Source organism: Benincasa hispida, chromosome 12, assembly GCF_009727055.1.
Source record: "Benincasa hispida cultivar B227 chromosome 12, ASM972705v1, whole genome shotgun sequence".
Taxonomy (NCBI): domain Eukaryota; kingdom Viridiplantae; phylum Streptophyta; class Magnoliopsida; order Cucurbitales; family Cucurbitaceae; genus Benincasa; species Benincasa hispida.
The window spans coordinates 30268166-30281231 of NC_052360.1; positions in this window are offsets into that span (position 1 = coordinate 30268166).

Below are 13066 nucleotides of genomic sequence, written 5' to 3' on the forward strand. Positions count from 1 at the left end.
AATATAATTGTTTGGAGTACCTTAAATAAGGTAAAAGAATACAGTGTTGGAAAGAAAAAAGGAATAACAGTGTGATTTTTTTTTTAAAAAAAGGGTGGTCGAGACTTCAACACTCGATGTACATTTTTTTTAAAAAAAAAAATCCCAACCTTTGTCGAGTATTGAAATCTCGGCATACAAATTTTTTTATAATAAAAGGTATACAAGTCAAATCGAAAAACTACAATATTTCTCTAAATAGTTTTGAAACTACAATATTTGGCTAATTAGTTTTAGGAAGTACAAATATTAATCCAATTTTCCTAGTTAAAAAAAATATAAAATTAATTTAGTTGGTAGGGGCCTATCTAAAGGAAAACCACGTTATGAAAAGAATAGAAAGGTTCTAGTGATTATTTTGTCTTTTTTTTCTTTTTCTTGTTTGTCTTAATATGGATTTGTTCTCATTTTATTCACAATTATTTACCTCCAAGAATATTAACCACATACTTGAATTAAAAGAAACATGTTAATATCGATTATCTAGAAAATAATTGACTAAGAAACACTTTAGACTCACTCTAGGGTATTTCAATATTTGTAAAATGACTTTTAAATGAAGCATAACAAAAACAAACTTTAGATCATAATCAATTTTAAAAAATGTATATCAATGTATTTAATTATTTTTTTTAAATATCAAGAATGTTGTGAGAAAAAAAAGAATATATATATGTATACACATTGAGAAAATGTTTAAATGATAAGGTATTCCCAAGCTCCTTTAACACGTTAACTTATTTATATGTTTATTTTAAAACAGTAGAAAGAATAGAAACAAGGAGCAAGGAAAACTAAGAACTTGGTGTGACTAGATGTTTATTCGCTTTGTCTACAAGAATGCATGAGATGTTTGTTTGATAAGTTATTCATTTTATTTATTTAAGATGCTTTGAATTCCACTTAGATGTTTGTTACGTGTATGCATGAGATGTAAGGCTAATTATCTGGCCAACAACTTTCATAGTTACTATCAACCTCAAACTTAGAGAGCTTTGATCCCCCTTTCCTATCTTTGATCTTTTTTCTAATGGAACAAAAATCATAGAGGAATATCCAATGTCGACACTAGAAAACAAACCAACAAAACCTATCTTTTTTCGATGGTAACTCAATACCATTGGTAAAACCTCCACTTTGCCAATGACTTAATAATCCAATCATTCTTGTAACTGTTATGTTTATTATTTTTTTTATTTACTTTTAAGTTTAACGATGTGCAAAGAGAAATTTTCAACTCTTAGTGTAGTGAGAAATTATCCATGAGGATGCCATAATGTGACTAACATTGTTTTTCCTTTTGAATATAGAGACAAAAGTACCTTGAATTTATATCTAGTGGATATTAAGTATATGAAAATGATTAAATCTACAGTTTATTTCATAATAACCCTTATAGGCTTTTGTCTAATGATTCAATGATATAAAGTTTGTATTTTCTTATGTGAACAATCGTAAACACATGCATATTGTTGGAGATTTGTTGATTGTTTTTATATTTTTCCTAAGGTAGTTTTTGGTGGTTTTCACTGTTGACACAAATGTTGTCTTAACATCTGCCTCAGACAAGTCATTCTCCTGCAAAAAAAAAATTATTTCCTAATCTGGAATTTATTTGTGGAATATTTCTATTTTCTAATCTGGAAAATCTCAACAGTTTCGAGTAAGGAATTCTCTATTTTAGGGGGATCCTAAGATTCATTAGTGAAGGGAGTTTGCTGACTAAGGGAAAGATATCTTAATGAGAGGAGTCTCGCACATGATTGAAAGCCGAAGTGTATAACACTAATAATATCAAACTTAGGGGAGCCTAAGTACACTTGAGAGAGAGTCTCCCATCTAGGGAAAGCCTAGGTGGTTTGTGAGTTGATCTCTGCTTGAGTCACTGTAGTGATCCTATATTATCGATAAGCACTGCATTGTAAACTGCTTAACTATTTAATATTAGTGGATTATCTTTCTTGAGACACTGCCTCAAGGTGTAGGTGGTTTATCACAGAACTGGATTACCAACTTTTGTGTGTCTATACTTGTTTACTAGCTATTGCCATTTTTTTTTGTTTCAATAGTTGTCAGTGCTCTTTATTTAACATCTGTATATCGAGTGACAAGTCATTCTATTGCTTTTTTAATTAGTATCAGAGCAAGTCACCTTTACCTCATGTGTTTCGATCATGGATGGGATCAAAGAATGTGGCTCTACCACTCGTCCTCTGGTTCTAGATGGAACAAACTTTTCATATTGGAAAGCTCAAATGATAGCCTTTTTTAAGTCAATTGACAGCAAATCTTGTAAAGCTGTTGTAATTAGGTCGTCTCATCCCACCATCAAGACCGACGATGGAAAAGAAATCTTGAAGCCAGAGTCCCAGTGGTCTGCTGAAGAGATAAAGCTTCGTTAGGGAATTCTCGTGCCTTGAACGCTATATTTAATAGTGTAGTCTACAACATATTCAGGCTAATTAATACTTGTGTCTCTATTAAGGAGGCATGAGACATCTTATTAGTTGCTCATGAAAGAACTTCTAAAGTCAAGATGTCAAGGCTGCAGTTGTTGACATTGGAGTTTTAGAGCCTTAGAATGCATGATGAAGAATCCACTGCTGAGTTCAATGTTCGGTTGTTAGATATTGCAAATGAGTCATTTGCTCTTGGAAAAAAAATTATGAAGAAAAACTCGTCTGAAAGGTGCTTAGGTTTCATCTAAGAGATTTGATATGAAAGTTACTACCATTGAGGAAGTTCAAGACATAACGAAGTTGAGATTAGATGAACTATTTGACTCATTGCTTACGTTTGAGATGTCCCTAGATGGAAAGATCGAGAAGAAGAGTAGAGGTATTGTTATTCAATCCTCAGTTAAAGAGGGCCTTGTTGATCCCGATAGAGAGTCAGATGATACCCTTATTGAATCTATATTGTTAATTTCAAAATATTTTAACCGTGTTCTTAAAAGGGTTTTGTAAGGAGTCTGCCACCTATAACAACTACAAGTCTGGTGGTTTGTCTCCCTTCAAACAATTCAGACCTCAGAATAGCAAGAAGAAAACTTACAAGTCGGGTACTTTCATGCCTAAACAAGAAAAGTATATCAAATGCAGAGAGTGTGGCAGTTTTGGACACATTTAGGCTGAATGTCTTAATTTTCTGAAGAAACAAAGTAAAGGTTATGTTTTAACTCTGTCTTATGCTAAATCCGAAGATAGTAGTGACTCAGAGGAAGATGTCAAGGCATTTCTTAGTAACATTTTTTTGGACACCTCTTTATGCAAGATTCCTTTGTATGACGTGTATGCAGAAAAGACTCATGGTACTACAAGTTATGGGTTTGTAGTTCCTTCTTATCATACCTTGTTTCTAAAATGACAAGAAGATTAGAAAGCCCTTGATGTGCAAAAAGAAAGAACTGAAACTTTGATACTTGACAATCACAGACTTATGTCTACTATTACAGATTTGAAGCGTGAACTTTCTCAAGTTAAAGTTGAGAATGAGTCATTGTGCAAAAATGTCAGAATGTTGAACACTGGTATTGAGTCTCTAGAAAAGATTTTGACAAAAGGAATATCAATAAGTGACAATTCTAGGCTTCGTTTTTTTAAAAGAAGGAAGTAAGCATAATAATCAATTTAAAGAGAAGAAAAAGATTGAGTTTGTTAGAGCTCAAGAACCAGAGTCCTATGTTTTACTGGTAATTCTATTGCAAAAGGCAACCGAACGTTCAGTCAAAGATGAATTTGTCACTATTGTGGCAAAGTGGGACATAAATGTTCTTTTTGCTATTAGTTGTTGAAAGTTCTTCACAAACCTATTTATCCCATAAGGGTTCCCCACTTCTCTCAAAATTACTGGCAAAGATAAATAAAAATAAAAGAAGTGTAAAGAGAGAAGAATGTTTATAACATATGCAGTATTGTTGTGACAGATCTTCTGCCAAAGGAGATTGTTGTTTTGATAGTGGAAACTTTCATCATTTGACTGGTGAAAAGAGCTATTTTTCTGATATCAATTTTGTCAACTCGGGAAAGGTCACTTTCGGTGATGAAACCTGTGGTAAGATCATTGAAAAAAGAAAACTAAATTACCTGGTTCTTCCACAATTGAATGGTTGAATGCTAGTTGAAGGGTTTACGACCAATCTCATTAGCATCAGTCAATTGTGTGACCAAGGGCTGAATAAGAGTTTTACCAAAGACTGTTACAGACGATGTCAAAGCTCTTGTCATGATAGGTACACGTTCTTCTGATAACTGTTATCTGTGGGTTTCTGACAATTCTTCATGGTTTATCATTGCTCTAGATAAGATGAAGCTAGCCTATGACACAAACGGGTTGGACATGAAAGCATGAAATCTATTTAGAAGGCTCTTAGCAAAAATGTTATATCTGGACTCCTCTCTTTACCAGCTTCCATTGGAACTATATGTGGCAATTTTCAATTAGGAAACAAAGTCATACTCCTCAACAGAAGACATGACACTCTGGTTCATCTTGCGTTCTGGAAATTCTTCATATGGATCTTATGGATCCAATGCAATTAGAAAGTTTGGAAGGCAAATGATATGTTTTAGTTCTTGTTGATGACTTCTCCAGATATACTTGGTTTCGTTTTCTACGTGATAAATCAGATACATTTTCTGCTTTTCAAGCTATCTATTTTCAATTACAACGCGAAAAAAATTTGAATGTAATATAAATTTGAAGTGATCATGGTAGGGAGTTTGAAAACTCTCAATTTCTTGAGTTCTACCAGTTAACTGCAATTCACCATGAATTCTCAACCCCCATCCCTTTTCAGTAGAACGAATTTGTGGAATGGAAGAATTGAAGTCTTTAGAAGATGACTCATACGATGTTACATGTCAAACATATACCTTTCCAATTTTGGGTAGAAGCCCTGAAAACAACATGCCACATACATAACAGAGTTGTTTTACGACCAGGAACCTTGAGTATAATTTATGAAATATTTCGAGGGAAGAAACTGATTGGGAAATACTTCCATTTTTTTGGAAGTACTTGCTACATTCTTGTTGACAGAGAGGCTAGACGGAAATGGCATTCCAAGTCAAATGAAGGGATTTTTCTTGGATATTCCATAAATAGGCAGCCATACTGTGTCTATAATAAATGACCTCGCACTGTAATGGAGTCCATTATTGTTGTAACTGATGATGATGTTGGTTCTTTCCGATCTACTTCTGTAGAGGAAGAAAACTTGTGCACTATTCCTCTTGTCATTGCTAATGTCCCTAACATCTCGTCTGATAAGCCATCAGACATGAGTACTGAAATTCCATGGAAGACAACCTGAATGTTTCTTAGTAGATAGAGCGTAGCAATAGGCAACCTTCTAGCAGGGTTTGTAAAAATCATCCCTCTAGCAACATAATTTGTGATTTTGAAGAATGGGTGACAACTAAAAGGAAAGATAAAGTTGACTATCTTGAGATGATCAGTAATATTTGCTTTACTTCCCTAGTTAAACCAAAAAGTGTCAAAAAAGCTCTTGAAGATGAATGTTGGATCAATGCAATGCAAGAAGAGCTTGGGTAGTTTGTGAGAAACAATGTCTGGACTCTAGTTCCCAAACCAGAATCTGTGAATATAATTGGGACAAAGTGGATTTTCAAGAATAACACATATGAAAATGAGAATGTCACAAGAAATAAAGCCAGATTAGTGGCTCAGGGGTATACTCAAATGGAAGGCATGGATTTTGATGAAATCTTCGCTCCTGTTGTAAGACTTTAAGCTATCAGTCTCTTGTTTGGTATTTCTTGCCTCCTAGAATCAAAACTTTATCAAATGGATGTAAAGAGTGCATTCCTGAATGAATATTTAAAGAAGTAAGTATATGTTACTCAACCTAAAGGATTTATGGATCCTTCACACCCTGACCATGTATATAAACTCAACAAGGCTCTTTAAGGCCTTAGATAGGCACCCAGAGCCTAGTATGAGTGGTTAACCAAGAATTTTGTGAATGATAAAACTCTCTTTGTGAAAAATCTCATGAGAATTTTGTTATTGTTCAAATTTATGTTGACGACATTGTTTTCGAAGGGATGTCACAGAAGATGGTCGAGCTCTTTGTGAGAAAAATGCAAGAAGAATTTGAGATGAGCATGGTAGGAGAGTTATCCTACCTTTTACGATTTCCAATGAAGCAAGTGAATGAGGGAATCTTTATCTCTCAAAGAAAATATGCCAAGAGCTTAGTAAAGAAATTCGGCTTGGAAAGTGCTAGTGTCAAAAGAACTCCAACTCCAACTAATGCGAAAATATCAAAAGACTCAGGGGGAGCTCAAGTCAATGAAAGCCTGTATAGAAGCATTATTAGGAGCTTGCTCTGCTTAATAGCCAGCAGGCTGACAAGGCTTTTGATATTGGTGTGTGTGCTAGATTTCAAACTTATCGTAAAAACAGTCATTTTCTTAGTGCAAAAAGGATAATCAAGTATATATATAGCACAAGTGAATATGGTTTACTATATACGTTTGACATAAGTAGCTCACTAGTTGGCTATTGTGATGCTATTTGGGTGGGCAACACAGAGGATAGAAAAAGTACCTCTGGAGGATGTTTCTTCTTGGGCAACAATTTGATTTCTTAGTTCAGTAAGAAACAAAATTGTGTTTCCCTGTCGACGACTGAAGTTGAATACATTGCAGCAGGCAAGAGTCGTGCTCTATTGATTTGGATGAAGCAGATGTTACGCAAGTATGATGTCCTACAAGATGTCATAACTCTTAACTGTGACAACATAGGTGCAATCAATATAGCCAAAAATCTAGTTCAACACAGTCATACTAAACATATTGACATTAGACACCACTCCGTTCATGACCTTGTGGAAATTAAGCAGATCAAGTTAGAGCATGTCAACACTAAAAATCAATTGGCAGACATTTTTACCAAGGCATTAGATGCTGATTATTTTGAGGTCCTGAGGACAACCTTGGGTCTTTGTGTCTTGAAGGCATAAGAATTAAACTTGCGGGCCATTCAACTGAGGATCTCGGCCCATCAAGCTTGCAAGCCTATGAAGTTATTGATACACTTAACCGCCTTAATTGCGATTATTGGAAGTTTAAGGGATTCTCATTGTGTCTTATTTCCAAATTACTTCTTGAACTTGAATTGTTGGCATTCTAATTGTGGTAGGTCTCCCCATTGTATCATGGGTTTATACTTCTCTCAACCATTTTTTTTACAAAATATATGTGGTTACTTATCATACTAAGCCTCTTCTAATGGTGAATACTCGTCAAGGAACTCACACTTTTGACAGAAAAATGGTGAGATACAAAGAGACCAAACGAAAGTTTCATGTGCCTAAGGATGTTCCTCTCTTTTCAATCAACAAGTATGGAGTTTGTATGCTTAGACTCCCTGCTCATGAGAATAAAATCGGATTTCTTCCTCCCTTGGTGTAGTGGAGATGCTAGAGGGCAAAATTGTTTGACGAAACTAAAGGAAAAGAAAAGATAATTTCCTCTTACTTGACATCTTCTAATCTTATTGGACCCGAGATAGTAATCTGTCCAAATCTTAAAAAACCTGCTTCAAGTGATTCTTTTGATTACATGCATGATTTTATAACCATACCTAGAAACCCTAATAAGATTATTGAACCGATTGTCATTGGTCGAGTAGAAGTTAGGGTTTCTGAGAGTAGAAATTATTGATGAAAATCGTGCATCTGGGTCTAGTATTGCTAACTCTACTATACACACTTTTGATACTGTTTTGAGAGAAAATGTGGTTGTTTCTGGTAGTTCTGAGTTTGATAATTTGTTTGTACCTGTTGCTTGTTACGTTGTGTGTTTCATTTGTGTTTATGATGCTAAGGATAAAGGATGATGGCAAAGATGTTTAATCTATCTCTTGGTATGAAAATGATGCTATGCGTTGGACGGTAATAAATCTATGAGTACTCTAACGTTGGTTTTGTAAATCCCGTACTCCATTTTTCCTACATAAGTGAGTAATATGCATGCTAAGTAAAGACTAAGGATATGTTAAAGTAAAGTTGTGAAAGGAAGTAAAGAAAGTAGGAAGATGAAGGAAGAAAATTCTAAGTAATGGAAAAACCTAGTCTCAGGTGAGTTTTAGATAGCTTAGCAAAAGGAAAATTTGGCTAAGTATAGGCCAAGGCATTGGTGGCATTGGTTTGGAAGAATAGGCATTGCTTTTGCCTTAGAGGTTAGGCAAGCCATAAAATGGCCAAGTGTTAGTAGTGTAGCCTATACGCCTTGTGCTGGGCGTTGAAGACAAGCTCTCATGCACTAGTCTTGCTTTTAATGGTTAGATGAGCTATTGTGGAGGCCAAGTGTGGCTGAGATGGAGGAAGCTAGGCGTTGGAGTTGTACATGCCAAGGTGGGCTTGTTGAGCGCTTGCAACCCTATGCGTTGACAAGGCATGCGGCAACTAGAGGGCTTGCGAGGTTAGTGAGAATACGAGCAAGGTATGTTGGGCATTGGCACAAGGATAGGCGTTAAGCCTAGCACACAAGTGTAAGCGAATGTACTAAGGCTTACATGATCGTGCAGCGAGAAAGGGCCATTATGCAACAAGTATAGGCCAGACGCGAGCAAGGCACTAGGCTTGGGGCGCGAGGGTGATCACAAAATGCATGCGGGCTACACGATAAGTGCTAGATGATGTACGCTGGGGTGCATGATGAACGCAAGGTTGGGCGTGCGTACTGACAAGTATGCGGCGATGAGTGCAAGGCGCCGAATACTCGATGCACACTAGAGCTATGCAATGGAGTGAAGAAGTATACGATGAGGCATATGATTGCGCTGGAAGGCTGTGCGATTGCTTGGAAAGCGTTGACAGTCTTGACGCAAGGTACATAAGGCATACAATGCTTAGTGGTTGTGCATTGAGGAAGGCTTAACGTTTGGTTGGTGATATGTTAAGACTAAGCTATGCATGGACTAGACATGTGTTGGTCTAAGGTATGTGACCATAGAAGGGACGCGTAGCCTCAAGGTGAGCTATGCATTGGCCAAAGTTGGGTGATGCATTGTTTAAATAAGGTATGCGGCTAAGCAATTGCAAGCGTTGGCTTAAGAGTTAACCCTTGCATTGATGACCAAGGGGAAAGGATCAGCTTATGAACGATTAACTAAGCCAGCTGTCATGCTCAGGTTTGTTGTTATCTCTTTAATGATGAGGATGCAGCTTAAGGTTTAAGAAAAGCATACAGCTGCAAGTATAAAAGGGAAGCTTGACTTCAAAAAGAAGGTTTGAGCAATTCATTCATGAAAATTGAGTGATTATAGAGCCATTCAAACCATGAGTGTGTCTAGTTGCTGAGGTTGAATTGCCGGAAGGAAATTCTAGAGGAATCGGGCTGAAGATTAAAGAATCTGGCTGAAGGTCGAGCCCTCGAATAAGCTCAAGCCAGTCTTGATGATTTGAGGATTCTGGCCAAACCATAAGGAGTTTTGGGTTGAAATTTTAGTGTAAGCTTGCTAAGACATTAGCAAGTTTGTAGAAGGAAAATTCTTAAGAAAAGGCCTGAAAAATTAGTTATTCAAATTTGTAAGTTGAATCTGGAATCTTGAACAAGCAAGCAACTGCTTGGGTTGAACAAGCAAGCAGCTTGAAGAGTTGGACGATTATGCTGAACACACGTGTTGAAGGCTAAGTTGTGTGCAGGGGATGAGTTGGCGCAAGGACGTGCTGAGATGCGTTGGACCATGCAACGTATGCTGAGGCCGTAAGCACAAGAGAGTGTTGTGTGGGCGTTGGACTATGTGGCCGAGTGAGCGAGGCTATGCAGGCAGGCACTCAAAGTGTTGGGCGCAAGGGGCACTGAAGCATGTGGCACGTGACTGGACAAACGCATAAGGTATACGTTGATGTGCCACAAGATGGGCACATGAGCAATATGATTGGCAAAAAGGCTAGCTATGCGATGGGCTGTAAGCGTGGGCTGGAAGCTTGAATGCATAAGAGGCTTGAACGCCTATGGCAAGACATGGACACATGCGATGGACGCATGGTGATAGGCGATGGTGAAGTTGTTACTGCCTATCTAAGTTGAGGCCTAAGAATTTGGCTAAGTGTTCAACGCACAGTGAGTTTAGCATTGAAAGGTAAGGTTGCACACTAAAACAAAGTAAGCTAGTTATGGAATGTTAGTCCCAAAAGGGGGGCCAGTGCTAATAGATAGAACACGTTGTGATGTCTACAGGTTTGACATCAAAAGGAGAAGTACTTTAAGAGGATTGCCAAAGGCAGTGAATGACTTTAAATGCTTAAATAAATTGCAAATGCTTTATGAATGTTTTAGCAATCCATGTTTACTGAAAGCTATTTATGACAGCTATTCTCAAATAGTTTCCAAGTAACACATCTCTCTTTAATGTTATGCTTATGTTATGCACTTCAATGATCGTATGTGTTAGTACTGAAAATTTTAGGGAAACTAAGTCATAAAGAGATGAGAGTGTGCATTAGAACATATCAATACCTCAGTACTGAAGGACTAAATGAGAAGGTATTAGAGCTTAGTCTTAGATATGAGCTTAGTATGAATAGCTCAATACTGAAGGACTAAATGAGAAGGTACTGGAGTTCAATCCTAGATACGAGTTCAACATGAATAGCTCAGTACTGAAGGACTAAATGAGAAGGTACTGAAGCTCAGTCTTAGATTTGAATAGTACAGTACTGAAGGACTAGATGTAAAGGTACTGGAACTAAGTCCTAGATATGAGTTCTGATGATTGGATCCAATCTACGTGCACGTAGGATAGCTAATACTACGAGGTAAGGTGATGGACAAATGAGACACACTTTAACCTATGTTAGTATGAGGAAAGCTAGGTGGAAGGTAGTGGACAGAGGTGACACACCTCAACTCAGAGTAGCATGCAGTAAGTAAGGTGGAGAGTTGGACAAATGGGTTCGCTCTCAAATAAGACCCTAAGTATAAGTATGGTAAAGAGTGAGCAAGAGGGTCACAACTAAGACATAGTTTAGCAAAGCATAAATGTGATTTTTTATGTTAATGATTATGTGAATGATGGTTGCCTAAGTTTATGTTTCCAGTTAAAGCTTTCAGTTTTACTATCAGTTTTATGTATGATGCTTATGTTTTAAAAGTTAGTCACTCACTGGGCTTCTAGTTTTTGTTTTCAAAATGTTTTCCCCCTTCAGGTAACGGTCACTTCCCAGAAGACATCTTTGTTGTTGCTCTGCCACTCAAAAACTCAGGTTGAAGGAAGCTTGATTGAGGACTCTGTATTTGTTAGTACACGTGTGTCTGTCATATAGGGACTAGTGTTGTATGTTGGGCTCACTAAGCTGTAACGTACATAAGTGTATGTATGAACAATGTTATAAAACCCTGTAATGTAACTGTGTTAATTTTCAAGTAATCTGTTCAGTACGTGTGTGAAAATGTATGTATTCAGGGTTCGAAACAAGTTACATAGGTTAGTTAGGCAATAAGTGCCAGCAAAAGGTTGGTAACTACTGCCGCCACATCTCCTTTCAGGTTAAGAGGGTAACCTGGGGTGGGGTGTGACAGGTTTGGTCTTTGAATCTATTGCAGAGGTTTTCTAATTGTTTGATATGCGTTGGTTATCTAAACTACTAGCACGCATGCAAGGGGAAAATAGGAGTTCAGAGAGAGGGAAAAATATATCGCGGATGAGTGACTTAAGCGTAGATGGTATGCATTGATTTCCTAGTGGTAACAACAAGCCTATATAAGCACAATGATAATGAAAAGTAAATGGTACAAATGTCTGCTACAATCTAAGTGTATGCGTGATGCATTGTAGATCTGCTCTTTAATTCATGTGCAACATCTCTTGATGCAGATGCCACACTTATCCTATCTCTAGGGTGCATGGGTTGGTTAAAATGAACAGACAAGTGACATGAATAATTTTATCTCTAGAATTACTTCATGCCCTAGCTTGATGCGTTCAACAATTAAGTACTCTCTTGAGTGATAATTGTGTTTTCACTTCAATCAACTGATCTGGTGGATTTAAGTAATCAAATTTATGCATTCATCAAGCCAGAAGATTCATAAACACAAATAACTTAGACAATTAATAGATGGAGATGTGAAGAATGGTCGGAAATTAGATTTAGTTAATGATATAAGTTTTGAGACAAATAATCTTAGTTCAATCAAGTGGAATGGAGAATGAAAATTCAAAATAAAAGAAAAAGTCAAGCCACAGGGTTCAATTTCTTGTTCCCTTTGGCTTGTTTTTATGCTTGTTGTGACTAACTCGATGGATGGGTGGAAGGAGACGTCTCTTTGGAGCTTCTCTCCGGTAGCGCCTCGTTACCAATGATGGAGAATGGTTATCGTCCCTCCTACTTGCTTGCAAACAACAAATGTGAAAAATGACTAACTCTCTAACTAACTACTGGCTACTTTTCTAACTTGTTAACTCCAGTAATAGCCACTGATAGCAACTATCAATGATATTCACTGATAGCAACATCATTGATAGCAACTGATGGTATGTTGCTATCAGTGATAGCTTTCAGTTTGAGAAAAACGGGAAGTAGAGCGCAAAATGGTGGTTGGACGTGAGTTTTTTGGTCTTTTACCATTTTTTATTCTATATATGCAATTATTTTATCCTTGTACTGCATATTCTATTATTTTGCGCTTGAATTTCATTTATGCAACTAACCCTTAAATTTAAGAAGGAAAAAATTGGAAAATGAATTTTGGGAAGGGAATCTCATTTTTTCCTTTTTATTTTTTAATTCAAAGATGTGGGATATCACATGTTGCAATTTCATTTGATTCTAAATTATTCCACATTTCTTATTTTCATTTCCTTTTTCTTTTCATCTCTCTTCAATAATATACCATGTGTCATCTTACGGTTGGTCCACACTTTCTACATCATTGCCACTTATTAACCACATTGAATTGTACTACCGATCTTCTTTTATGCATATCTTTTTCATTTGAACTCTGATTCGCATGCACAATTCAAGATGCTTTGGAATCGTCTTTTGGAGCTC